Source organism: Pinus tabuliformis, chromosome 6 (assembly GCF_031772625.1).
Source record: "Pinus tabuliformis cultivar Carrire ecotype Pingquan chromosome 6, CPIR1, whole genome shotgun sequence".
NCBI lineage: Eukaryota > Viridiplantae > Streptophyta > Pinopsida > Pinales > Pinaceae > Pinus > Pinus tabuliformis.
In genome coordinates, this window is record NC_142292.1 from 158,926,743 (window position 1) to 158,940,653 (window position 13,911).

The window sequence follows — 13,911 nt, forward strand, 5'->3', positions numbered from 1 at the left end:
ATGTGTAGGTTGAAAGGAGACTTCTAGAAGACCCTTATGTGGCACTCTAAGGCCAAATTCGAATTTGAGTGGAAAGAATCATGGGATCATGAGGATATGTGTCACATATCCTAATCGTATTGTAACTCTAAGAAGACATGTGTCTTATCAGTTCCTATTTTGATTAGAACTCTAGAGGTAGAGGGAGAAATTCATGGATTCTCATTAATGAGATGGCTCTCATCTTTTTGTATAAATAGGAGATCTCTCTCCTTCATTTGTTAGTCCTTTTTAGCTTAGAGTTTGGAGTTCTTAAGTCTTCTTATCTTGTGAGTTTGTAGTTCTTCCTTGATGGCTTTTGAAAGCTTTGGAGAGCTTTGTTGTACTTTGTAATTTTGAAGAATTTGAATAAAGCTTTGATGTTCTCAACATGGAAGGAGATGTGAAGTAGATCTCATGGAGCATATTAGAATGTAAGGTAGAGTAGATTTCATTTTGTAAATTTTGCTTTGATTTCATTATGTCATTTGATTGCTTTCAAGTTGATAGATTAGATTTTTCATTCATGCAATTTTAATTCATGCAAGTGTGTTCAACCGATTGATTGTAGGTTAGTAATGCACATAGCTTTTTAATGACTAATGACATGACGGAATCATCTTGTCCTTCTGCTGATTTATTTTTTTTGAGTTCTAATTCCAGCATTGTTATTTCTTTCAGTTTTTTTTTGCTCATTTAATTTCTTGCAATTTAGATATCATATTGCTTAACTTGTTCATGATTGCTTCCCATAAGGTAGATTGAGCTGAAGGGTAAAGGATCAGAAGATTTGGAGTAGTGTGATTAGTTTCCTTTATGCAATTTAATTTCTTGCAATTTAGATATCATATTGCTTAACTTGTTCATGATTGCTTCCCATAAGGTAGATTGAGCTGAAGGGTAAAGGATCAGAAGAGTTGAAGTAGTGTGATGAATTAGTTGCTTTGCTTTCAGTCTTTGAGTTGCTTTAAGTTCAGTTTTTACCTTCTTTTTGATACAACAGCAAGGATACTGGGTTTCATAGTCACTAGCTCATTGATTGGTTGTAGCATTCCATTTTGATTGAAGTAGCTGCATATTTACACTTTTGTTCAAGTACTAATTCCACCAATAACATGTTTTGAGATCTTTTGAAGTGTTAAAGTTTTGGAAGTTACCATTAGGGACTTAGGCCTTGTCTTGAAATCTCTATCCATACTTGTCCTTTAAAAGTATTCTTAAGACCTTAGAATAGGATTTCCATTTGCATTAAACACTTTAGAAAACCAACAAAAACAAAACCCCAAAACAAAATAAAATCTATAAAACAACAAAGTAAGAAAAATGTTAACTAAGCACATATGGTGCACCACACTTCATCAGTTTACGATACCCGGATTGATAATTTATGTAGAGCAATTTAAGACGTTAAATTGACTAGACATTTTGGCGCCGTTGCCGGGGAAGTGTAATTAGGAGACCTTATTTCTTACATCTAAAAAAAAATTAACAATTCTTGAGTATGCTCTCCTCCTGCACTTTGTGTGATCTGGAGGATCAGAAAAAGGATTGTTATGTAAAAAAATAAAATAAAAAAATTAAATAATTCTTGAGTATGCTCTCCTCTTGCACTTTGTGTGATCTGGAGGATCAGAAAAAGAATTGTTATGTAAAAAAAAAGAAAAAAGAAAAAAAAGAGGAGACAAAATAAATTTCATCATTTCAATTGATTCAATAAAAAAAAAAAATGAAAAAATAAAAAAATGAAACTCAACTGCTTTGATAGGTTCAAATTGTCCAAAATTGTCTGGTTATGGTTTGTAGTGGTCTTCAAAACACTGTATCCTGTTCTAATAAGGTTTTGCAGTTTAGCTGCGGAAAGTGCCCTGATTCCGCAGCTAGTTGAGAATTTCGTAGCTGTTTCAAGGTTTAGCAGGTTACAAGCGTCCAATGGAGAAATCAACCACATGGGCATCTCCAGAATCGTCCCGACATGGATCCTATCCTAGTCACCCAGCTTAGATCAATGAAAAAGCAGCCTAAGACCTTAGTCAAAGTCCTGTTTTTAACATGTTTTTTTTGAAGTATTTGCTGCCTGAAATTGAAAATCATTAATCATTTTTATAAAAATTTACAATTTTAGAGAAAAAAAGAAGAAGAAAAACAATCTATGCCTATCTTGAATCCTAGCTTTCCATTGTGGCTTCAACAAGAAAATCTGCCTCCCTGTTCAAGCTTTGGCCTGAAATAAACCTGCAACATAAAAAATGCACTGTATATGTGAGAGGAAAAAAGAAGGGGATCGAATGTTAAAACGATTAGGTAACAATGAGGAGGTGAATGCAAATTTGAAGAATCCATGATAACTCCATCAAGGGGCCTCGGCATTTCTTTTTAGAGACTGAAATTTATTATTGTTCAGATGGATTGAGCTCCTTGTTTGAGAACCGAATCGTGCATTTTTGGAGGTTGATTCCTGTAGGAGGCATTCATCATTTAGTGGCAGATTTCTGAGTTGATTTCACCTTTGGATAGCTACATTATCAGTTAGAAACAAAGGGTTGAATTCTTGAAGGTAGCTTCTGGTGATCCATTAAATTATTGAGGGCAGAGTAGTCATTTTTCTCCAAGGGCGAGAGCATGTAAGCTGATTACATTTGCTGACAAAAGGACAAATTTGTTAGCTGAATTTTATCTTATTTCAGGGGTCAAATCCTCTTACTGTTGGAGCCAAGTTCCTCTGCCATTATATCCATCAGATTGCAGATCTACTTCAGGGGATGAGTTCAGCATTCACCATAATTATTTGGAGATTGATCTGAGTTAGAATGAATCAATAAGCTCAATACAATTATTGCTGCCACTTAGATTTCCACCACCTACAAAACCTGTGATATAAACGATCTAATCTGCAAGCTTCAACAAAATTATTTAGTCGTTGTTTTAAAAATCCAAGGTACCATTATTAAAAACAACCACTACAACAATTGTTTGGCAACCTGTGGGTTGGGCGTCATCGTTTGACATTTCTAAATATTGAATAAACATGATGATAATAGATCAACGATTGGCTCATTATTCTGTTTTCAGATAACAAACCTGTGACTATCAGTCACCCCAATTCTTCAACTCTGACATTGTACATGTGTAATACACCTGCAGAACAGTAAAACTCAGGAAAAACGCAAAATAGTAGAAAAACGTCAAATTTAAAACGCTCAATTTGCCCAAACAGAGATGAATTTGAAAAAACTAAAACATGGGTTTTTTCGCCAACTGGGTTAATTAGATAACCCAGAAACCGTTTGAAGAAATTTGTGGCGGTCTGGGAGAAATCCTCAGTTCTTTGGAGCCTCTTTTTTGCCGCCGCGTGAAGAAAAACGGAATTTGAGTTAATTAACTGATAGTTTGATGTGTGATTCAATTCCGCGTGCCTGAGGAAGAGAAATCCAAATAGGAATCAACTATGTGCTATTATTCAAGCTTAATTACATGTCTTTAATAACTAACAGTCCCATGCAACGTGTGACTGTGTTTCAGTTTCACGACCAGCAACAAAGACGTGTTTAAAACTCATACGGCTCCTCTCCACCGTACTTTGCACAACCATTTCATCAATGTGTAACGTCTCTCACGTAGCCGTTCAGTTCAAAAATTCCAACTCCACTTCACTACCCTACCATTGTGTTAAAGCTGCACCTCGTTCGCATACGTCTCCATTTCATTTTGTGAATTCATCTCGGCTGCTCATCCTCTGTTTCTGCTTACAGCTCCTGAACACTCCCGTTACCCGTATCCATCTTCCATTTTCAGCCATTATTCTTCCATAAACCTTCACCCCATTTTGTTCTCTATTCTGCCTCATTCCATGTACCTATTCTCTGATATCCACTTACAGTTGCTGGTTTCCTTCATAAACCCTGACCATTTCTGCTAATTCAAATGAGTTTTAAAGAACAAAAGGAAAGATGGGAGGACTGTTGAGGGCAGAAACTTGAGTTAAATTGAGTTACATCCTCCATATATTTTTTTCCCTCTTCCACGCACACAGCCACTCCATTTCACAGTACTTTCTACACTCTGTTTTCATTAGCTGCGAAAACAAACCACTTTCCGCAGCCGATTCAACTTTCCGCAACTGCCTCAACTTTCCGCAGCTGGCTTAACTTTCCGCAGCTGTTTTGTTAAACTCTAGGTTGCAGGTGTCATCAAGCAAAACAAGCCACATGGGTAGTTGGGGGAATGTTAGTACATGGATGGTGTCCTATTCATTCGATCAAATTTGATGAAAAAGACCCCGGTCAAAGGGAAGTCAAGTTGAGTGTTTTCACTAAGTCGCCACACTGAGTCGCTGCATGTCAAGAAAAAATAATAATTTTGAATCAATGAAATGAATAAGTTATTTGCTCACTTTTCTGAAGGTATTGATTAATTTTGGATTGATGATGAAAAATGAATGGCTAACTTTTTATTCAAGATTTTTAGCTACAGAAACTGTGCACATTCCGCAGCTAAAGTCCAATTCCGCAGCTGTTCTCCAATTCCGCAGCCAGAAAAACCTCATTGTTCAAATCAGCCTAACTTTTTCATACAAAATCAGATTTTGATGATTTAAGTACCATTGGAAAGATCTCAACAAGATATACACAATGAAAAATCCATCATTTGAGTTTGAAATGGCAAATAATGAAATAAATTGTTGAAAAGAAGAAACATCAACTTGAGGCACTAATTCTAAAGTAGGTATAAATTCTTTTGATTTTTCCTTTGAGAACTTGTTTCATTAATACAAATTCTTAGTTTTGTGTGTAAATACCATAACTAGAGAGATTGATCACTTCTCTCCTTTGATAATCTTACATTCCATTGCATAAGAAGTATTAGGTTTTTTGCAGGTTCCCGGAGGAAGGACAAATGACTACAAGAGAATGGTGTCTCTCTAAGAGACCAATTTGTTTCATAAGAGGATGATCAACAACAAAGAGGAAATATGCTGACGCAAAATCAGATCCAAACAATTGAAAAACTTTCAGATAGTATTGTCTCCATCACATCCATACTTCATAATAAACCATTCATCTCATTTTCCTCCATATTTTCCATTTACATTCACATTCACTTTCCATCTCTTTTTGTCCATTCATAATCCACAAATAAAAGCAAGAGGCTCATTCATAAGCTTATTGCCCATTACCATTTCTACTCTCCATTGCCATCTTCCATTTTCATCTTCCATTCCTTGTCATTTTCATTCTGCAAATAAGCCCTGCTTCAATGCAAATTATTGAATCCATAGTCCTTTGAGTCTAAGTTCTTTGTAAAAACACCTTGAGGCTTGCATGCCTTAATGGCAAGTCCTCATGCTGACAAACAATGGGAATACATTAATGTCCCTTATTCGTTAGATCTTCTAGGTGACTCGACATCGACAAATTCATTCGTGCAAGATGTGTTTGGGCATCTTGACTCTCATTGTCATCAATGGTGAGAGTTCTCGTGTTGACTAGTGGCATCCATTAATGGCCACTGAGCCAACAATTTCCTACCATGTTCGACATCAGAACATCTTTTCACATAGTAGGAATTGTGCCAATGAGTTTTGAAGACATGAAGACTATTATTTTTAGCATTTTGGAGCAAATTCAGCAAGTTTTAGTAGAAGCAATAAAAAGTCATCTTATCTCTCTATCCATGACTCCTCTTGTTCAGCCACTTGAAGAAGAATATGATCAGAAATTTTCAGCCACTACACATACAACTCATCCATTCCAAAGGGTAAGTGAAGGTACGACATTTTCTAACTTTTGACCATAGAATTCCATAAAAAGTTAGAATGATAATTGTTGGAAAAACATTTCTCTTCCTCATTTCATAAAATTGCCAATACCATCAGTTGGGGGGGGGAATACATTCATATTCATATCTTGCCATGTCCATATCATATTCAGGAGCTCACATACTTCCAACATATATTAAATATTACATTGCTATTATGAGCATACAATGGCTTTTGAAAAGGTGCTTAAAGGATAAATTGGATACAAACAAAATCATGGTTGTCACACAAGAACCAACCATCATGCAATCCAATAAAGATATACTTTGCAACAATAATCAAAATATCATTATGCAAATTTCAAAGATCAAAATAGAAGGCAACAAAAAAAAAAAAAATGGTTGTAACACAAGAACCAACCATGTTGCAATTCAAGTGAAACACTTTGCAGAAATATGAAGTTATCAAATGATATCATGCAAAGTTAAGCCAAAGCTCAAGGATCAAAAGAGTTAATGTAATATATATTGCATGAGGACATGCAATAGCTTTAGTTGGGGGGTATTTTGAGTCTTGAAAATGTCATTCATTTCCATTACACTTTCACTATTATGTCCATTATATCACCTCCATTTCACTACTATGTCACCACATTCATCCCACTTTCATTATCATTGGGCCACCTTTATGCTTTTCCAATATTTATTATTTCTAAGTCTTTTAAGTGAATTTGTGGTTAAACATTAGAAAATAATGTGCATATGCTTATACCTAACAAATGGGTTGAGATTGTTGACATGTGTAGGTTGAAAGGAGACTTCTAGAAGACCCTTATGTGGCACTCTAAGGCCAAATTCGAATTTGAGTGGAAAGAATCATGAGATCATGAGGATATGTGTCACATCTCCTAATTGTATTGTAACTCTAAGAAGACATGTGTCTTATCAGTTCCTATTTTGATTAGAACTCTAGAGGTAGAGAGAGAGATTCATGGATTCTCATTAATGAGATGGCTCTCATCTTTTTGTATAAATAGGAGATCTCTCTCCTTCATTTGTTAGTCCTTTTTAGCTTGGAGTATGGAGTTCTTAAGTCTTTTTATCTTGTGAGTTTGTAGTTCTTCCTTGATGGCTTTTGAAAGCTTTGGAGAGCTTTGTTGTACTTTGTAATTTTGAAGAATTTGAATAAAGCTTTGATGTTCTCAACATGGAAGGAAATGTGAAGTAGATCTCATGGAGCATATTAGAATGTAAGGTAGAGTAGATTTCATTTTGTAAATTTTTCTTTGATTTCATTATGTCATTTGATTTCTTTCAAGTTGATAGATTATATTTTTCATTCATGCAATTTTAATTCATGCAAGTGTGTTCAACCGGTTGATTGTAGGTTAGTAATGCACATAGCTTTTTAATGACTAATGACATGACGGAATCATCTTGTCCTTATGTTGATTTATTTTTTTTGAGTTCTAATTCCAGCATTGTTATTTCTTTCAGTTTTGTTTTGCTCATTTAATTTCTTGCAATTTAGATATCATATTGCTTAACTTGTTCATAATTGCTTCCCATAAGGTAGATTGAGCTAAAGGGTAAAGTACCAGAATAGTTGAAGTAGTGTGATTAGTTTCCTTTATGGAATTTAATTTCTTGCAATTTAGATATCATATTGCTTAACTTGTTCATGATTGCTTCCCATAAGGTAGATTGAGCTGAAGGGTAAAGGATCAGAAGAGTTGAAGTAGTGTGATTAGTTTCCTTTATGCAATTTAATTTCTTGCAATTTAGATATCATATTGCTTAACTTGTTCATGATTGCTTCCCATAAGGTAGATTGAGCTGAAGGGTAAAGGATCAGAAGAGTTGAAGTAGTGTGATGAATTAGTTGCTTTGCTTTCAATCTTTGAGTTTCTTTAAGTTCAGTTTTTACTTTTTTTTTTGATACAGCAGCAAGGATACTGGGTTTCATAGTCACTAGCTCATTGATTGGTTGTTGCATTCCATTTTGATTGAAGTAGCTGCATATTTACACTTTTGTTCAAGTACTAATTCCACCAATAACATATTTTGAGATCTTTTGAAGTGTTAAAGTTTTGGAAGTTACCATTAGGGACTTAGGCCTTGTCTTGAAATATCTATCCATACTTGTCCTTTAAAAGTATTCTTAAGACCTTAGAATAGGATTTCCATTTGCATTAAACACTTTAGAAAACCAACAAAAACAAAACCCCAAAACAAAATAAAATCTATAAAACAACGAAGTAAGAAAAAGGTTAACTAAGCACATATGGTGCACCACACTTCATCAGTTTACGATACCCAGATTGATAATTTATGTAGAGCAATTTAAGACGTTAAATTGACTAGACAATAGGTAACCCTTAAATCTCTTCCCTTCGGAAAGGGTTGTGCTAAGTATCATGTATATTTTTTTTCTTTTTCTTCAATGATTGGTATGTTCACTGTTGTTTCAGGTAATCACCCAAATGACTGGTTTGATTCAGCAATCCATGGAACTAAATGTGTTTTATTAATTGTTCTTGTCCACTTGATAGGTTTGTGGCCTTCAGTCCTCTTGTTGTTTTCCATGGGCCTGTCTCTTACAACTCCATCCTAATTGCTCTTGTTTCGTTGTGTGGATATTTCTCTAGTTCTAGGTCTCAGCAAAGCTGGGATATGCCCTCAGCTTTCTTGAGAATTTGGGTTTCCAACCCATGACCTTTGGTTTCCACAAGCCTTGGTTGGAATACTATGGTTATGTATAATTACACCTTCATGAAGGTTATGGGCTCATCATAACTAGTGTCACTCCCTGTGACCAAAATGGTTATTATGTTCTTTAAATCGACGTGGAGTTCCCCAAATCTTTTTATTCATAGGGGCACACATTTCTTCATGCATCCTACTAGTTTTTAATTGACAAGGGGTTCTAACAGTTGTACTTTGAATTGAGCTATACCACTCAATCAGGGTTAAATTTAGACTACCACTCTCATTCCTTCCGTTGCATGATTATAAAATTTATCCTATTGTTAAAAAAAAGCACACTTTCTCTACTGAATGAATACCATAGTCCTCCTACTTATTTAACAAAACACGGAATACAGAGTAATTTTTTATCACATGCCTACAACAACTATCTACCTCTTGCATGCTTCCATTCCCTATTTAATTTTCTTGTTTGATTTACCTTCACAACAACAAGCTAGAATTTCACCCATACAACATGATATGGAATGAAAAATCATAACTCTGTGTTGTACATCGCATATTCTTAATCTATAATTAACAAACATCTAATATAAGTAGTGTAATAATTCTATTCTAGCTACAACACCTTTTCTTAACTAATTGTTATTTACCAGCTACCTCATTAAGATTAGTATCAACACAGAATTTACACATTTTTCTAATCTGTAACAGAATTCCTTTTATACTTTATCAAAATATGGCCATCGAATTTCCTAGTAGAGTTTAGAATTTCTGACCAATGCACTCCAGAATGGGGAACAATAGATGACTGCACCAGACTTCCCAACCTTGACTCCTATGATTCCCCCCGAGATATGATAACTTGCCAAGCATGAGTAACCACTACCTAGGCTTGATAATGTTTTTTTAACATTATCATGTTCACATTTTTTCCTTGGCAGTGTCTTGCCTTCAGGGGTTCTGTTTCCCCTTAGCCTAGGCTTTTCCACTTTTTTTCCTTAAAGCCAAAAGCCTACCTTTTCCTTGCAACACTTTCATTCCCAGTCTTTATCTCTCACCGAGATGACATATATATATATATATGATGTAGGAGCATTCAGCCCAAGGAAAATCATTGTAAATAGTAGACATAGGGGGTCATGCATTTTAGGAATTAGTTTCCTAAGTAGTAATTAAGTGTGATTTAATTAAACGCTCTCAAAATAAATAAATAAGAACATGAGTAGTCCCATGATTCTAGGAGCAAGGGAGAGATTTTAGGCATAAAAGAAATAGATGTGGATAAGGAGGCTTTCTTGTTTTAAAAAAGGAAAGATGGAATAAAGCCTCAAGAGGCTTTTTGCATATATGCATGCATGTAGAAGCTTTAGGCTTTTGATATCAATGTTTATTATATATATGAATGTAAGCCTACGGGCAAGAGGAGCCACCAGAGTGGAGAATCTGGCTTGTGAGAGAGGAGGCCATTAGTGAGGGAAATCTGGCCTGTGTGTGTGTGTGCATGAGACCGAAGTCTCTCAATGTAAATTCATGCCTTCATATTAATATATGCAGTGTTTTCTGACTATGTCAGAACAGAGGAAGTGTATGTTTAGTGATTAGAGCCAGAGGAGGACCGAGTGGAAGCATTGTTCTTGAAATTTTTTCCATCTGTGTATCAGAATTAATGATGTTCTGTTAGTATATATATGCATGTATCAGACAACTTATTTTAATGTGTATTGAAAGTGTTGAATCCGCTTTGATTTCCTGTATAATGGTTGATTGAAGCCTTTATGGCGTTTCCCTCTCATGACTGCGTCCGCAGGCTCCTTAAGTCATTTTACAAAGCTCGTGGTTAAGTATGTTTACACAGAGAATTTACGATATTTTCCTTAAGCAGGAGCATTGTGGCGGACATGAAATCCTATTAAGATTGGTTCTTACCCTTATCGGGTCCAAAACCAATATCGCATCGGAGAGGAGCCTTTAATATTATAGAGTGGGAGAGCTCCGATTTCTCGGAGCCGAAACATTACAAAGTTAAGGATATAAAGGGCGTCGGGTCCGCATGGGCCTTTAGAACTGTGCGTTCCAATAGCCGAAGCTGAAATATTATAGAGAATAGCTAAAAGGGGCATCGGGTCCGCAGACCCATTATATTACAAGACTCGCCGATAAGGACCGCCGATATTACAGATCCGAAATCCATATAGGGAGGAGTTGTAAGAGGCGTCGAGTCTGCGACTATCACACATATAATATATGCGACTTTCGCATCGGAGGAAGGAAGGGCTTAAGTGTTGTTGCAATGGCCGATAGGCGGAACCGCCGATAATTATAAAGGCGGGCGTATAAGATTTGAATTCCGCGAATGTTCATTGGAGTGGGATTACATGGGTTTCCCATGTATTAATGTATATGTGACCACGGGTTCGAAAGGGGTGATTCACGGTGTTACCGTGTATTAAAATATTGTAATGCTTGCGGGCTTTTAAAGTTCTACCCTATAGTTAATACATGGGTGGTGGCTTCCGATAGTTATACATAGTTAATACATGGGTGGTGGCTTCCGATATATGCAAAGGCGCCGATAGTATATTGGGGAAGATGTAAATGTAAGTCCATGGTTAATAAAGGCTTAAAGCCTAGAATGCTTCCGATAGGGCTTTGTGGGTCTTAACCACAGGTCCAAGGTATTGAGATTTTTTTAAGAAAAGGGATTTTGGCTTATAACCAGGATCTCTTTTCATCAAGATATATATATAGGAAAAATCAAGATGAATCTAATTCCTCTCAAATTCTAGCAAGTTTCATCCTCTACTTTGGTGTTAGACAATGAAATTCCCAGAATAAAATCAATAGCTTTATTAATAAAAACTTAAACATCTAATCATACATGTTTGTGTCATCCTAGCATATTCACTAGATTATTCATTACACAACTAATTAAGTTCTTAAAATGGGGGTGTTACATCAGCCCCTCCTTCAAACTTAACACTGTCCTCAGTGTTATTATTTAGAAGAAAATAATTCAGTGTAGGTTGCCTTCACGACCTCCACTTTTTCCTAGGTTACTTCCTCAGCAGTAAAGTGCCGCCATTGCACCTTAACCTAAGAAATGACCCAATTCTGCAGTATAGTTTCTCTCTATTCTAGAATGTAGAGTGGTTCGGGTAAGAAATCTCCTTCAAGCTCCACCTATAAAAGATGCAATCAATTTTATGAGAGCTATCATGCACATATTTTTTTAATAGCGACACATGAAATATGTTATGTACTTTAATATGAGCAAGCAGAGCTAATTGATATGCTACTCGACCTATTCGATCTAGTACTTCAAACAACGCACAATATCATGGTGCCAGTTTAGCACAACTTCCAGTACTCAAATTACTCTTGCGAGGCTTGATTCTGAAATACACATGTTCCCTGATTTGAAATTCCTTAAGAGTCCTTTTCTTATTTGCATAACTTTTTTGACGATCTTGAGCGGTTTTAATATTTTGCTCAATTTTTTGCATTGTTATCCATTTCACCCAAGAGCTTGGGTCCAAGGATCAACCTATCCTCTATTTGACTCAAACTGAGAGGGGTATGGCATTTTTTGCCATAGAGAGCCTCAAATGGGCTCATTTTAATGGAAGCATGATAACTATTGTTATAGGCAAACTCGGCTAAATGCAGATAGTCTTCCCATTTTGTGGGCCTGTCCATTACATACATTCAAAGCAGGGCTTCCAAGATCTGATTCATACTTTTAGTTTTCCCATCCATCCATGGATGGTATGTTGTACTAAAGTTTAGTTTGGTACCAAATTTTCCAAACAATGATTTCCATAATTTTGAGGTAAACTTTGCATCCTGATCTGATATGATCATTTTTGGTATACGATGTAATTTGAAAATATCTTTCATGAAGATATTTGTAATTTGTGATGTTCCAAAGGTGGATTGTACAGGGATAAGGTGGGCTTCTTTCATCAGTACATCTATTACCACCATAATGGAATCGTGGTTTTATCGAGTGCTTAGTAATCAAGTTATGAAATCCATAGAAATCATTTCCCACTTCCATTCTAGAATGGGTAATAAATTCAACAGGCATGCCAGATGCTGATGCTATAATTTCACTTGTTGGCATTGCAGGCACCTTCCCAAGTAATCAACCACCTCCTTTTAAATTCCGACCTAGATAAATTGTTTTCGTAGAGAAATTATCATTTTCTAGTATCTCGGGTGGCCTGCATATGGCTTCTTATGTTGCTCATCCAAAATTATCTGTTTTAGAGAGGTACTATTGGGAATGACCCATCTACCTTGGTAGGTGATCAATCCTTGAGGATTAATGACATACTTTGTTGTTTTACCTTGTTGTATATATTTCTGTAATTCTTGGTACTATGGGTCCTATTGACTAGCTAACCTTACCTGTTCCTCAAAAACGTTCTTACACTTACTCCCATATTTTTGATTGAAGCATGAGCATGCCAACTTAATGCATCAACAATCTTGTTCTCATTTCCTTTAATATGCTTGATTTCAAATTCAAATTCACTAAGGAAGGCTAACCACCTTGCTTGTCTCACATTCAGGTCAGATTGGATAAAGAAATATTTAAGACTGATGTGCTGAGTCATCAAAAAAAAACTTTTTACTTAGTAAATAATGCCTCCACATTCTTAATGCATGAACTATTGTTGCTATTTTCAGGTCATACACAACATAATTTTGCTCGTGTCTCTTCAGTTTCCAGGATTCATAGGATACTACAACATTGTTTTGTGGCAACACCCCTCCTAAACCTTCAAGGCACACATCTGTGGATACTACAAACTCCTGATCTGGATATGATATCCATAATACAGGAGCCGTGGTCAATTTTTTTTTATGTTTATTGAAGCTTTCCTCGAATTTTTCTATCCACTCAAAATTTTCTCTTTTTCTTGTAACAAGGTTGTTGGGAGTTAAACTTGGATGTTTTTACTTACCTTCTTATCATATTTTCCTTCACATTTTCATTCCTAACTAAGTTATTTCATATTGTAAATTGCACAAGTATACCTCTAATCATGTCTTTATGAATTAATTAGTCATTGAAGCACAGTCTAGGGGATTCTTACTAAAATTAGTTGCTAAACTTTATCTTATGTGCAAATTTCCAAGTCAAATGGCTAAGTTTAATCATCAAGCTGGTAGCACTATTGTTAAACAACAGTTGTAACAGTGGAACTGATCTAGACTTACTCTTTCTATCTTTTGTATTCAGTTTTGGCTTATTACAACCATTGTGTAATCACAGGCAACAATTACCTTAATCTCAGGAACTGTTTTGTATAAGAGAGGATAGAGAGTTTGAAACATGGAGTTGGCATATGAGAGAGTTGAGCTTTGTAATAGTGACTTTGTATTAATGAAATTTATAGCTTTCTGATCTTTTTTTGAGTTTGT